Below are 15,624 nucleotides of genomic sequence, written 5' to 3'. Positions count from 1 at the left end.
GGTCGGCCCAGCTCTGTGGCCGACTGTCCCAAGCACGACATAGGAACAACAAAGCCCTCCATCAACGCACATCCCACTCAGCATTGAGGGACCAGACCCAAATAGAAAATGAAGCAAGTATTCAAATACTTTGATCTCCTGAGATCACCCTTAAATGCTGGCTAGAATCACCGTCGGAGGAGGTTGTGTGTGTGGGTACCCCCAGCTTCATGGACAGAAAAGTCCTTCCCAGCACCAGGCCTTTGAGGAGGATGGAATGAGGGAAAATGGAGCAGGCTTCTGTTGGATGATCAGGGACTCACTGAAAATCCGCTTGTCAAGGCCCCTGTGGCCCCCAGCGCCCCTCACACCTCTTTTGTCCCTCATCCTAGGTGGCTTGCGGGAACGCCTTTGTTTTGTGTTCAATATGGGTGAATATATACATATAAATTAATACTTGAAAGATGGGTATAAGCAAAACTGTTTTAGGAAGCCACATGGCAATGTGATTAGTATTGGTATTCATGATTTAGCATTTCTTTTCCCACTAGATGAAGTTTCTAAGATTTGCAAGGTACATGTCAAGGACGGGTGTATAAATGGATTTTTATTTATTCACAACTCCAAGACTAATTGCTTCTCTTTGCCTCAAGGCCATGAGATTGGTTTTAATATGACACTTCAAAAGTATTCGTGGAACTACAGAGATACTAAGTGTCATTGTTTAAGAGACAAATCTCACCATGGTACTGATGACCCTGAAAATAGGATATTCTACTTTATTTTAAATTCCTACTTTTTTTTTTTTAAGTTTCACTTTATACCAATTATAATAAAAATGTACGATTTAGTGGAAACAAGAACTGACCATTTTGGACGACTTTTATTTCCTTAATATGGCTGGGGACTTTGTTTCTGTATTCCTGAATCCTTTTATTTAAGAGCTGAACTTTATACGTGTCATTAAGAACAGTAAGTTTGGGTCATAATTTATTCTCAAGTGTTTTAAAAGTTCCTAGCTAAATGTCAGCCATCTCTTCCACTGGGAGACTTGGATATGGACAGTGACAGGTATTTAATGATCTGTGGTATATAATGCAATGGTGATGCATTTTTTAATTGAAAGATGTAGAATTTGGACTGAGAACATATTGAAATATCTCATGGAGTACATCCTGTTTCATTACCGTGGTTCAAGAGATGATATCGGACGTGAGTCCAATCAGAACTTGCTCTATCATTAAGAGTTGACTGGCACTGTTGCAGCCTGTGGGGGAGCCAGCCGCCCCCTAAATTGTTCAAAACTGCATTTGAGCCTTTTCCATCAAATTCTCAAATGCTATATGGATTTGGATGCAAGTAACAAAGGCTGCAACAGAAGAGCTTCATGATAGAACACCTGATTCACAGAATGCGCCCAGAGGTGAATCAGTGGATTGTGATACTATTCAAGGACCAGGACTCCCCAACTTTCCTCTGCCATCCTCAGCACGTTGGCCTGTTCTCATGCCAGCGCTTCTGTGGTCTCAAGATAAACAGAGCTCAAAGCTTCACACCTGCCTGGACGCCTACTGAGAACAAGGGAATTCTCCTAGTGGCTCCCACAGGCCTCCTTGTCACGTCCTATTGGCTAAAACTGGGTCACATGCCAAGTTGCAAGCCAATGGGACTGCTGACCTGAACCCTGGGAAGGAAGTGGGTACTGGGCAAAGTCAGACTTTCCCTGGGGGCGGGGGTCGGGGGTGGGGAGGAGAGGATGGATTCTGTGTTAAGGGCTGGACCCCTGAATGTTTAAGCACAGGACCCTGAGCTGGCCTGACACTGGGGAGAGTTCAAGAGCATTCCGAGGGACCCGTAGCCCTTCAGTGCAACAGCGCTGAAACGATTGTTGAGGCCGGGCGCGGTGGCTCACGCCTGTAATCCCAGCACTTTGGGAGGCCGAGGCGGGCGGATCATGAGGTCGGGAGATCCAGACCATCCTGGCTAACACGGTGAAACCCGGTCTCTACTAAAACTACAAAAAATTAGCCGGGCGTGGGCGGGCGCCTGTAGTCCCAGCTACTCGTGAGGCTGAGGTAGGAGAATGGCGTGAACCCGGGAGGCGGAGCTTACAGTGAGCCGAGATCGCGCCACTGCACTGCAGCCTGGGCGACTGAGCCAGACTCTGTCTCAAAAAAAAAAAAAAAAAAAAAAAAAAAAAATTGTTGGAACATATTAGGCTGCTGCAGTCAAGGGATGCCAGGGAGGCCCTCTCCAGGGAGGTGGGGGGAGTCCTCCACTTTTCTCAATCAATATAAGCCCAGACTGGATCCTTGGGAGAATGGCTTTCCATAGAATCCTTCCCCAAGTGACTGTGTGTGGCTGCCACTCTGGCTCCAAGTGACCACCTGAGGCTCTGCAGATACATTTGCAAGGGTCCAAGGGAGTTTTTCCCGTGAAAAAAGTTTAGATCATGAGGAGAGTGGCCTTTGTTCAGTCAGAAACCCAGGGCTCTCCTTCCTTGGACCCAAGCCCAGTACGTGGAGCCCCTTCCATGTGACAGGCAATTCCTTCTCCTTGGGCCTGCCCTGTAGTACGCAGTCTGTGCAGGGCATGACATTGACAATCTGAGTGCAGCTGGGTGACCTTGGGCTTTGCCTCTCCAGTCTCAGTGTCGTCCTGTGTAGTGTGGGAACAGAGATAGGACCTAATGGGGGGGGTTGCTGGAAGAATTAAATGGGAGAACACAGCAAAGTAAAGCACTCAGCCCAGCCAGAGCGAGCGCTCTGTAGGTCGGAGCGGTTGTTTAGAGCTGATGGCTCGTTTCCTCTTCCAACATAGATCCCATCAAGCCATGGTTTCAGCTCCACCCCTACTCAGGTACTGTTGCCCAGAGCCCACCCACAAGAGGTGCACCGGAGCACAGGAAGGTGAGTACAGCAGAGTCCCCTTTCACCTTTTTTGTTTTTTAAGAGGACGGGGCTGACTCCCTTGCCCAGGCTGGAGTGCAGCAGCATGATGATAGCTCCCTGTAGCCTCCAACTCCTGGGCTCAAGCAATCCTCCCACTTCAGCCGCCTGAGTAGCTGGGACTGTAAGCGTGCACCACCACATCAGGGGCCAATTTAAAAATTTTTAGTAGGCCAGGGTCATGCCTGTAATCCCAGCATATTGGGAGGCCGAGACAGGCAGATCACCTGATACCAAAAGTTCGAGACCGCCCTGGCCAACGTGGCAAAACCCCATCTCTACTAAAAATACAAAAAATTAGCTGGACGTGGTGGCGGGTGCCTGTAATCCCAGCTACTCGGGAGGCTGAGGCAGGAGAATTGCTTGAACCCGGGAGACAGAGGCTGCAGAGAGCCGAGATTGTGCCATTGCACTCCAGCCTGGGCAACAAGAGCAAAACTCCATTTAAAAAAAAAAAAAAAAAAACCTTTGGTAGAGTTGGGGTCTTGCTATGTTGCCCAAACTGGTTTCAAACACCTGACCTCAAGCGATCCTCCTGCCTTCTCCTCCCAAAGTGCTGGGTTTACAGACACATGCCCAGTGGAGTCCATTTGAGTGCCCCCTTGACTACAGAATTGACAAACAAGTCAGCAAGACAAATGTGTACATTACAGGGGAGAACGTAAAATCTGCCTAACGTTTAAAGATAAAATACAAGACTCCAGAGAAATGACATGATTGCTTTGGGCTGTGCCCCTGGGGTTGGGCCAGGAAGTGTCCCAGGATCCTCTGTCCCCAGGGCCCTTGGGGGTGGGTGGGATGGATGATCCAGGCCTGGGAGGCAAAGCAAAGTATAGCTCAAAGGAGGAGCCCCAGAGCAGAGTGCAGAATCGGCTGGTAAATTCTTATTTTTCAAGCTGTGAAACTGTGTACTGTCTTTTATTTTGTTTTTATTTTTTGAGACAGAGTCTCACTCTCCCCCCGGGCTGGAGTGCAGTGGTACAATCTCAGCTCAGTGCAGCCTCCACTTCCCGGGTTCAAGTGTTTCTCGGGCCTCAGCCTCCTGAGTAGCTGGGATTATAGGTCTGCGCCACGACGCCCAGCTAATTTTTGTATTTTTAGTAGAGACGGGGTTTCACCATGTTGGCCAGGCTGGTCTCAAACTCCTGAGCCCAAGTGACCCGCCTGCCTCAGCATCTCAAAGCGCTGGGATTTCAGGTGTGAGCCACCGCGCCCGGCCTCCGTGTACTTTTAAAAAAGTATTTAAAAATTTAAATAAAGAATAAATACATCGTCATCATCAAAAAATAATGAATCACCATGAAATGTACAAAAGGGAAACAAAAATCCTCTTTCTCCCCTTCCCAAAAGAACTGTGTCAATGATTTGATGTTTGTCCATCTAGTTTTTTTTCTATTTATATACACACAGGTGTGCAGGCACACACGGACACACAACTATGCAGACTCACACAGATACACACATACAATGGCCGGGTGTGGTGGCTGATGCCTGTAATCCCAGCACTTTGGAAGGCTGAGGAGGGCAGATCACTTGAGGTCAGGAGTTCGAGACCAGCCTGGCCAACATAGCAAAACCCCGTCTCTACTAAAAATACAAAAATTAGCTGGGCATGGTGGTGGGCACCTGTAATCCTGGCTACTGGGTAGGCTGAGTCAGGAGAATTGCTTGAACCCAGGAGGTGGACGTTGCAGTGAGCCAAGATCTCTCCACTGCACTCCAGCCTGGGTGACAGAGTGAGACTATGTCTCAAAAACAAACAAACAAACAAACAAAAAAACATGCAAATACACACAGTCAAAGACACATATACAGAAACACAACTATAGACACAATTGCACAGACACAGACATGGACACACATACTAACAAATATGCAGAGACACAGACATATAGTTGCACAGATACGCAGACACATGCACACACACACAAGCGACACAAAGGGACACACACGTACCCATACCACACCCCCACACACAGTCTACAGACACAGACGTGCACAGAACTACAGGCAAAAAGACACACGTACGTAACACCTGAGCACACAGACATGCACACATGCACTCACATGTGTGCTTTTAAAATATGGGATCAATCTGTTCATACCGATTCACAGCCTGCCTTTCTTCTATCATGCATGTATTTCAAAATGTAAAAAAATGATGTAACAGACACCCAGATGTAACAAACTGTTTTGAATATTTGCTTCAGATTCCTCTTTAAAAAACAATACGAAATGATACAGATGTGTTAAACCCCTCCCTTCTTCCCCAGCCAGTTGTATCCCTCCTGTGCACCCTTTTATACTTTTTGCAACATTGGAATGTGTTCATAAACAATGGTTATATTTGTGTAGGTTTTAAACTTGTACATGAATGGGATGGAAGTATGTATCCTTTTGTATCTTGTTTGTTGCCTCTTGCTGTTCTCACATCACTGAGCATGGGAGGCGCCCTCCCTTGTCACTCCTTTGATCCACATGGGGCCTCTGTCTCCTGCTCTGTGTCCCCTCCCTCAACCAGCTCCCTGTCACCCTTCTCTCCCTCCTCCCTTCCCTGTCCTCTCTCTCTTCTCCTCCTCCCCATTCCCTCCTCCCTCCCTCCCTCGTTCTCATCTCCCTCCCTCCATCCCCCACCACCTCCAGGCAATGCAAGCCTCTGGCTGAAAAGCTAGAAGGTCACCCAAGGAAGTGCAAAAAAGAAAAAGCATCTTGATGTATTTCATAATATTATCGCCCTCTGAATTTTTACAGTTCTGTTTTTACATCTAGGTCTCTCATCCTTTTGGAATTAACTCGTGTCTATGGCTTGAGGTCTGCATCTAAAAAAGAATTTATTTTTCAAAATGGCTAGGCAGTCTTCCAAAGAAATCAACTCGTAACAATTGTATTTATTAGGATTTTAACTGGAATTGGGGAGAATTGAGGGCTTCTGATTTTTGCTTTATTACAGAAAGAATATGGGAATACAGATACGTTGTAAAAAATTAAAACATCGATTCTTTTAGTAATTAGAACTAATTACAAATTAATCCCCCGCACCCTGGCAATCTCATTTTCTTCTTCCTAGGGAACCTCTGTTTGGTATGTGTGATAGGTTAAATTATTGATTGCAATTTTTCCCTGCCCTGTGGTACCTAGAGACAACTACACCCTCGCCACAGCTTCGTGGTTGGCAGAAATAACTTCTCCACACCCTGATACTGGGCTTCACTAAGGGGGAGTTAGCAGGTAGTGACTACGCAGAGGCTTAAAGTGTGCCTCTGTGGCTGGACTTGGAGTTTCTGCAGTGGCCATAAGAATAAGCTCCAGGCAGCTGCAGACTGGAGCCACAGAGTGAGATACACAGGGTGGGGTTGCATAAGCCTCCCACAGACACAGGAGAAATTCGTGCTTATCACTGTATGCCACTGAAATTGCGTGTGTCTTTGTCACATGGCAATAGCTGACTACTATAAACTATATCTGTGTGTGCGTGTGTGTGTGTATATACACATCCATACACAAATTAGACTGGGATGATATACACGTTACTCTATTATTTATAATTATATAATATATATAATATGTTATATATACTATAGATATTATATAAAATTATATATGTGTATGTATTACATGTCTTGGCCCAACCCTAACATTTCAGGGCTGAGAGGAAGAGGATAAATAGAGATCCACATATGATATGTCTAAATACCTAAAAGGTATAAATCGAGCTAGCAACTGTTTAATAACATACATTGTATTCTCCCACCTTGACAAATATACCTTCATAATGACCTGGAAGACTAGGTTCGGTCTGGAATTCTTGGGTTCCTTGGAGTGGGGTACTGGAATGTGCTGGCTTGGGAAGAGCTGGCTGTATTAGTCTGTTCTTGCATTGCTATAAAGAAATACCTGAGACTGGGTAATTTATACAGAAAAGATGTTTCATTGGCCCACAGTTCTGCAGTCTGTACAGGAAGCATGGCTGGGGAGACCTCAGGAAACTTACAATCATGGCAGAAGGTGAAGGGGAAGCAGGCACATCACATGGCTGGAGGAGCAGCAAGAGAGTGAGGGGGAAAGGTGCTATGAACTTTTAAACAACCAGATCTCCGGAGAACTCACTATCACGAGAACAGCATCAAGAAAGGTGCTAAACCATTCATGAGAAACCACCCCTGTGATCCAATTACCTCCCACCAGGCCTCACCTCCAACACTGGGGATTTTTTTTTTTTTTTTTTTTTGAGATGGAGTCTTGCTCTGTCGCCCAGGCTGGAGTGCAGTGGTGCGATCTCGGCTCACTGCAAGCTCCGCCTCTGGGGTTCATGCCATTCTCCTGCCTCAGCCTCCCGAGTAGCTGGGACTACAGGCACCCACCACCTCGCCCGGCTAATTTTTTGTATTTTTAGTAGAGATGGGGGTTTCACCATGTTAGCCAGGATGGTCTCGATCTCCTGACCTTGTGATCCACCCGCCTCGGCCTCCCAAAGTGCTGGGATTACAGGCGTGAGCCACCGCTCCTGGCCAAACACTGGGGATTACAATTCAACATGAGTTTTGGTGGGGTCATAGATCCAGACCATATCACTGGCCGTTTCCATACATGGAGAAACCGAGGCCCAGGGAGGTGAAGCAGCTCCCCCCACAGCCCAATGCTAAGTCCAACATGCATTTCTCTTTTGACCTGCTGCATAGCCACGCTGTTTGGAGGGGTTGGTTCATGTGTATAGTTTGGCTGCTATTGAAGAGCTCTAGGAATGACTTAAGGAGGGCTAATTATTTCTTAGGACTCATTGAGCTGAGGCCATTTTGTGTTAGAAGACACGCAGCCAAGGTCTGCCTTGTGAGCTATTTAACGATGTCCTTAAAACCTGGTGCCTGTCCCCACAATATGCTTTTCTGGACCTAAGTGACCACAAAGTCCCAGCCAACCAGTCCCAATTCTAGCAGGCTATCCCCCTGACCAGGCTGAACCCTCTCTAGAAAGGCAGGAAGAGAAAAGGGATCCAGCTCCCCTGAGTGCCATCATAAAGCTAGTAAAGATATATGGTAGGGCCGAGAGTGGTGGCTCACGCCTGTAATCCCAGCACTTTGGGAGGCTGAGGCAGGTGGATCACTTGAGGTCAGGAGTTCGAGATCAGCCTGGCCATGATAGTGAAACCCCATCTCTACTAAAAATACAAAAATTAGCCAGGCATAGCCGGGTGTGGTGGCTCACACCTGTAATCCCAGCACTTTGGGAGGCCAAGGTCAGAAGCTTGAGACCATCCTGGCTAACACGGTGAAACCACGTCTCTACTAAAAAAAAAACAGAAAAAAAATTAGCCAGGCATGGTGGCGGGCACCTGTAGTCCCAGCTACTCAGGAGGCTGAGGCAGGAGAATGGTGTGAACCTGGGAGGTGGAGCTTCCAGTGAGCCAAGAGCTAGCCACTGCACTCCAGTCTGGACAACAGAGCGAGATTCCATCTCAAAAAAAAAAAAAAAAAAAATTAGCCAGGCATAGGAGCGGGCACCTGTAATCCCAGCTACTTGGGAGACTGAGGCAAGAGAATTGCTTGAACCTGGGAGGTAGAGGTTGCAATAAGCCAAGATTATACCACTGCACTCCACCATGGGTAACAGAGCAAGACTCCATTTTAAAAATAAAATAAAATTAGTCAGATGTGATGGTTCACGCCTGTAGTCCCAGCTACTTTGGGGACTGAAAGGCAGGATTGTTTGAACCCAGGAGGTCAAGGCTTCAGTGAGCTGTGATCACACCACTGCACCCCAGTCTGGGCAACAGAGTGAGACCCTGTCTCAAAAAAAAAAAAAAAAGAGAGAATACATAGTGGGAAGGAAGGAGTCACAAATAGTAGTGCCATTTATTAACCCCAAGTATCCTCTCTGTCATATACACTTTATTCATCTATCTCTTATATGTTCATATGATACCTATAGTTATGTATTTTTGTATCTGTCTATATCATCCCTCTATCCCTCAGCAGCCCTGTGGGAGACAGGGGGTTTCCTCAGTTTTTTACGAATGGAAAATTGAAACTCAGAAAGGGTAATTCATTGGCCCCGGCTTCACCCCACTGTGGAGGCCTTGTGTGTACACATGTGCATGGCCCTAGCTTGCACATTCAGGCTCTGTCTACATGCCCCCAACCAGCCACCCTTGACCACCTCTCGAGCCTGGGGTGCACACACTAGTGGATGCTGTCCCCACTCAGGCCAGTGGCCCTAAGGAAGAGATCCACAAAGGCCCTAGCTGCATACTCAGGACAGTATAGGCAGCAAATTTCAGGGTCCCAGGGATGCCAATATATACAGACCGTATGACCTCTAACCCTGTTGATCATCTTTTCTTTCTCTTGCATAATTCATCTCTCCCTTTTTTTTTTTTTGGTTTGTTTGTTGTTTTTTGTTTTTGAGATGGAGTCTCACTCTGTCACCCAGGCTGGAATGCATTGGCGTAATCTCGGCTCACTGCAGGCTCTGCCTCCTGAGTTCAAGTGATTCTCCTACCTCAGCCTCCCAAGTAGCTGGGATTACAGGCACACACCACCACACCCAACTGATTTTTGTATTTTTAGTAGAGATGAAGTTTCACTATGTTGGCCAGGCTGGTCTCAAACTCCTGACCTCAGGTGATCCACCCGCCTTGGCCTCCCAAAGTGTTGGGATTACAGGCATGAGCCACTGCACCCGGCCTCTCTTTGTTTTTTAATTTTAAAAATATTTTGTGGAGACAGGGTCTCACTGTGTTATCCAGGCTGGTCTCCAACTCCTGGCCTCAAGCGATCCTCCTGCCTCTGCCTCCCAAAGCACTGGGATTACAGACATGAGCCACTGCACCCAGCCAGCCTCTCTCTTTCAGTGGCTCCTTTCCAGTGACCATCAAATATTTTCAAGTTACCTCCCACTAAAAACCACAAACGAAACTTTAACCTTTCGTGGCCTCTGCTTCCAGCCTCTTCCCTGTCTCCCTCCACCCCTCCCAGGGGACACTTCTCATCTTCTGTCCACCTCCCAGTTCCTCCCCAGCCAATTCCAGTCTGCCATCTGACCTTTGTTCCCTTAAGGTCTCCAAATACTGCTCTGTCAGGTCATCAGAGACCTTTATCCTTTTTTTTGAGATGGAGGTCTCGCTCTGTCACCCAGGCTGGAGTGCATTGGCACGATCTCAGCTTGCTGCAAACTCCACCTCTCAGGTTCAAGCAATTCTTCTGCCTCAGCCTCCCGAGTAGCTGGGATTACAGGCACATGCCACCACACCTGTCTAATTTTTGTATTTTTGTATTTTTAGTAGAGATGGAGTTTTACCACGTTGACCAGGCTGGTCTCGAACTCCTGACTTCGTGATCTGCCTTGGCCTCCCAAAGTGCTGGGATTACAGGTGTGAGTCACTGTGCCTGGCCCCTTTATCCTTTAAAAAAATTATTATTTTTTTAGGGACAAGGTCTTGCTCTGTTGCCCAGGCTGGAGTGCCAGGATGCAATCATAGCTCGCTGCAGCCTTGACCTCCCAGGCTTAAACAATCCTCCTGCCTCAGCCTCCTGATTAGCCAGGAGTACAGTTACATACCACAGTACCCTGCTCAATTTTAAATTTGTATTTTGCAAAGATGGGGTTTCTCTATGTTTCCCAGGCCAGTCTTCAACTCCTGATCTCAAGTGATCTTCCTGCCTTGGCCTCCCAAATTGCTGGGACTACAGGCGAGAGGCATGGTGCATGACCTAGGACCTTTGTGTAGCTTAATTCAAAGGATAGCTCTCAGCCCTCAAGCTACCTGACCCCTCAGCAACATGTGGCTCAGACAGCCACCCCTTTGCCTCTAGTGCTCTTTCCTTAGCGTGTTAGTGATAAGTGCTGCCCAAGAACTCCCAGCTCTCTTCCTTTGAGGGCTGTGTGGTGGCATTGTCCTTCCCTGCCTCCTCTGAAGCTACACAAGGCCATGTAACTTGCTTTGCCGGCAAAATAGGAGACAGAAACATCAAGAACTGGTGTCAGTTCCAGGGTCCCTTCTCTGCCTTGGCTTTCAATCCCACCCTGACAGTCTGTTTCTCCCTGGAAGTCAGAGAAATCTTTTTTTTTTTTTTTTTTTTTTTGAGACGGAGTCTCGCTCTGTCGCTGGGGCTGGAGCGCAGTGGCCGGATCTCAGCTCACTGCAAGCTCCGCCTCCCGGGTTTACGCCATTCTCCTGCCTCAGCCTCCTGTGTAGCTGGGACTACAGGCGCCCGCCACCTCGCCCGGCTAGTTTTTTGTATTTTTTTAATAGAGACGGGGTTTCACCGTGTTCGCCAGGATGGTCTCGATCTCCTGACCTCGTGATCCGCCCGTCTCGGCCTCCCAAAGTGCTGGGATTACAGGCTTGAGCCACCGCACCCGGCCGAGAAATCTTTTCCAAAGATCATGCAACTGCTTGCTTAAAGCCTTGCAAAGGGTCGGGTGCAGTGGCTCATGCTTGTAATCCTAGCACTTTGGGAGGCCGAAGCGGGTGGCTCACCAGAGCCCAGGAGTTCGAGACCAGCCTGGCCAACATGGCAAAACCCTGTCTCTACTAAAAATACAAAACATTGGTTGGGCATGGTGGCGCACACCTGTAATCACAGCTACTCGGGAGGCTGAAGCAATTGCTTGAGCCTAGGAGGCAGAGGTTGCAATGAGCTGAGATTGCACCACCGCACTCCAGCCTGGGTGACAGAGCAAGACTCTGCCTCAAAACAACAACAGCAACAACAACAACAACACCTTGCAAATGCTTCCCTTGTTCTCATGATAAAGTTAACACTGTCCTACATGGGATGCATGGACTGCTATACCTACTTCTCTAGCCTTGCTGCCTCTGCTTCTTCATTCTCTGTTGCAGACAGAGCTCTCTGGGAAGTAGACTTTGAGGTGGATGTTAGCGTGTAGGAGGTTGAGTAGGAATGTGTTTTGCATCAACCAATTGTAAAAGGAAGGGCAAGGAAGGAGTGGGAACAAGGAGAAGTTGAACTCTTATGCAGCCTTTACAGAAGCCCCAACAAGGAGTTGTCCCCCGATTTGCGGTGAGTGAGCTGGGCCTCTATGTCCCCACATTGATTGTTGGATATGTCATTGGATGTGAAGTATGATCTTGTGTGAGGCATTCCTCTTCACCTGAGGCATTCCCTGAAGGGAACTGATGGCTGAAGACTTTGCAGGCACTACTCCCAGAAGCCAGGGGGCTATGCCCTTCATCACTAAAAAGGGATCTGGCTGATGCATTGCAGTGTCCAACGCAGCCCAATTCTTGCATGCCTGGAACCCATGTTTTAATGAACTTTTCATGTGTTGATGAGCGGCTCCTCCAGGATTCTGGTGTGCCTCTCCATGGGGGAACTTAGAAGAAGATTCAATTATACAGCTGGCTGGGTGCAGTGGCTCACACCTGTAATCCCAGCACTTTGGGAGGCCGAGGTGGGTGGATCACTTGAGGTCAGGAGTTCAAGACCAGCCTGGACAACGTCTCTACTAAAAATACAAAAATTAGCCAGGCATGGTGGCACATGCCTGTAATACCAGCTGAGGCAGGAGAATCGCTTGTACCCAGGACGCAGAGATTTCACTGAACCGAGATTGTACCACTGCACTCTAGCCTGGGCAACAGAGCAAGACTCTGTCTCCAAAAAAAAAGAAAAAAAAAAAAGATTAACTACAGTCTCCACTATCACGTTTGGTCTTGGAGCTGCAATAGATACTCATCTTCTCTCCTCCTTATTATCTCTTCAGGACTCCTGTACCCTCAGTGAATAGCAACCTGGTCTCTGGGGCTTACCTGGTGGGGAAACCAGATCTTCATCCTTGAGGGGTCTGAGACTCTGGCCAACATCACTTCTCAGACCAGAGTTGCTGCACTTGCCCATTCACTGTCAAAATTGGGCAAGGGAGTACCGAAAAGCATCCAAGTGGATTAACCAGGCACCAAATAGATTTCTCCCGGCTCCACTGTATAATAAAAATGCTCCTTCTTGCTGATGATCAGGGCTTATGGTCTGGCTCAGGTCCTGTGGCAGGAAAAGCAAACCTATACTCAGAATATGTGTTTATTCCTGACAAAATGAGTCACTACTTCTTCCAGGATGAAAGGAATCCAGTGTGGTGGGCTTGCCACCAAGTGATGGATGGGTGTCCTCATGGAATTGTGCTGCATTTGGGACTTAGCATCGTTCTCTGCTGCTGGAGAATCAGAGATCTGGCAGCAGCAGCAGCAGCTAGATCAGCCATGCTGAGTGGGAGCCCATGCTGTTGGACCCATGCACAGCCTCCATCCCTGTTCACCATGTCCTCCTTGCGTGTGCTTTTTGTACCAGCTATGAAGAGGCCAAGGACAAAAGCTGGCTGATGTCACTTAGTTAAGTTGCCAAGAGGGCAACTCGTCTTGCTTGCTGGTGTCTTAGCACAAGGAGCCTAAAGTGTCCAGGCAGCATCCACAGCTTACAAGTCCACAGGACTCTTGCTGTGTTCATCGACAGACGCATTGCTCATGTGGGAAGCAGGATTTCCAAATCCTCAGAGCCCAGGGTTGTGGGTATAAGAAGCACACATTCTTCAAGTGGGCAGATGAGCATGAGGGTAAGCAGGACCTCTTGCATCTACTCTTTTTTTTCCCAGACCCATTTTACCTAGGACATAGTGCATTGGTTTCCTATTGCTGCTGTAAGAAACCACTACAGATCTGGTGAGTTGGAACAACATAAATCTATTACCTGATAGCTCAGAAAGTCAGAGTCCAACATGAGTCTCCAGGGTAGAAATTAAGGTGTAGGTAGGGCTGCATTACCTCTGGAGGTTTCAGGGAGGAGCGATTTCCTTGTCTTTCTCAGCTTCTGGGGGCCTGTTGCTCCCGTGACTCATGGCTCCCTCCATCTTCAAAGCCAGCAAAGGCTGGTCGAGTCCGTTTCACACTGCATCACTCTCCCAATGACTCTCCTGCCTTCCTCTTGCAGCTAGGAGAACCCTTGTGATTACATTAGCTGCCCCTCACCCCCAGGTAATCCAGGATAATTTCCCCACGTCAAGATCCTTCACTTCATCACGTCCTGTGGAGATGGTTCTCTTTGCCACGTAAGGTTACATAACCACGGGTCCTGGGAGCCAGGATGTACATCTCTTTAGGGGAAGAGGGTGATCATTCTGCCTACCACACCCAGGTAGACCCATGTCACCTGTTGTTCATTTAAGGTACATACTTTGCTCTGGAGAACAGCACCTCATCTTTGCAAAAAGTTGTGCTTTTAACAGGCCCGTCCATTGCTTATCAGATTGACAGATTTGGAGGGATGAGATGACCAGCCCACCCTCACACCTCCTTTCTGTAAAGTGAGTCCCTTTATCTGATGCAATGGCACGTGGGATGCCGTGCTGTGCATCAAACACTCTGTAAGCCCTTGGGTTTGTGGTCTGGCTCAGGCCCTGCGGGCAGGAAAGGCAAACCCATCCTCAGACTTTGTGTTTATTCCTGATGAAATGAATCACTGCTCCTTCCAGGATGAAAGGGATCCAGTGTGATGGGCTTGCCACCAAGTGACGGGCCGGTGTCCTCATGGAATGATGCTGCATTTGGGACTTAGCGTGGGTCTCTGTTGCTGGAGAATTGGAGATTTGGCAGCAGGAATAGCAGCAGCTAAATCAGCCATGGTGAGTGGGCACCCCTGTTGTTGGACCCATGCATAGCCTCCATCCCTGTCACCACGTCCTCCTTGCGTGTGCCTTTTGTACCTGCCGTGAAGAGGCCAATGACAGAAGCTGGCTGATGTTGCGTGCCCAAGTAGTTCTGCCTACTTGGTTGCTTGGTACATCTTCCAATGAGTGCTAATGTGAGAGACAGACTTTGGCCACACTTTGTGCCAAGTCCCGTCCACATGACTTCCCCTTGTCTCCTAACTTCTACTCTTTCTCCTTCTAGGCTCCTGACTATCTGGTCAAGCCATTGGCCACTGCCCATGAGTCCATGTGTATTCTGAACTGAGGCCATTTCCCTTTCCCCCAAAGTGGATGACCAGTGTCTAAAGCTCTACCCGTTGGAAGGATTTCACTTTACCACCATCTTTCCAGGCCACTCCTGGGTGGAGCTGTGGTGCACACACCATCCACTGCTGCAGTGCAGACACCATCAGCTTTTATTTTGAATTTTTATTTACAAAAAAAAAAAAAAGATATGGGGGTCTTGCTGTGTTGCCCAGGCCTGCCTAACTCCTAGCCTCAAGCAATCCTCCTGCCTTGGCCTCTTAAAGTACTGGGATTACAGGTGTGACCACTGCACCCTGGTCACCACCCATTTTTTTTTTTTTTTTTTTTTTTTTTTTTGAGACAGAGTCTCACTCTGTCACCCAAGCTGGAGTGCAGTGGCACGATCTCGGCTCACCGCAACCTCCGCCTCCCGGGCTCAAGTGATTCTCACGCCTCAGCCTCCGGAGTAGCTGGGATTACAGGCATGTGCCACCACGCCTGGCCAATTTTTTTTTGTATTTTAGTAGATACGGGGTTTCACCATGTTGCCCAGGGTGGTTTCAAACTCCTGAGTTCAGGCAATCCACCTGCCTCAGCCTCCCAAAGTGCTGGGATGACAGGTATGAGCCACCATGCCAGGCCTCCGTCCACTTTTTACCTGCTTCTGCACAAGCCAACACATCTGTGAAACAAGCTCTAGCCTTTTCCTCTTTCATTAGCTGATCATACCCCTCACCATATGGCCTCAGAGGTA

The 15,624-nt window shown here is 48.1% G+C and overlaps 1 long non-coding RNA gene across 1 annotated transcript; it reads left to right on the top strand.

Annotated features, from left to right (window-relative positions):
* Positions 1 to 2,215: 2,215 nt before the first annotated feature.
* LOC139360260 (uncharacterized) lies at positions 2,216 to 15,185 on the top strand. The gene is made up of 3 exons (XR_011617541.1): positions 2,216 to 2,888; positions 12,651 to 13,493; positions 14,409 to 15,185. It is a non-coding gene; the product is annotated as an uncharacterized lncRNA (long non-coding RNA).
* Positions 15,186 to 15,624: the final 439 nt, after the last annotated feature.

This window comes from Macaca nemestrina, chromosome 20 (assembly GCF_043159975.1).
Source record: "Macaca nemestrina isolate mMacNem1 chromosome 20, mMacNem.hap1, whole genome shotgun sequence".
NCBI classification, from domain to species: Eukaryota; Metazoa; Chordata; class Mammalia; order Primates; family Cercopithecidae; genus Macaca; species Macaca nemestrina.
This window is presented reverse-complemented; position numbering and strand designations above follow the sequence as displayed.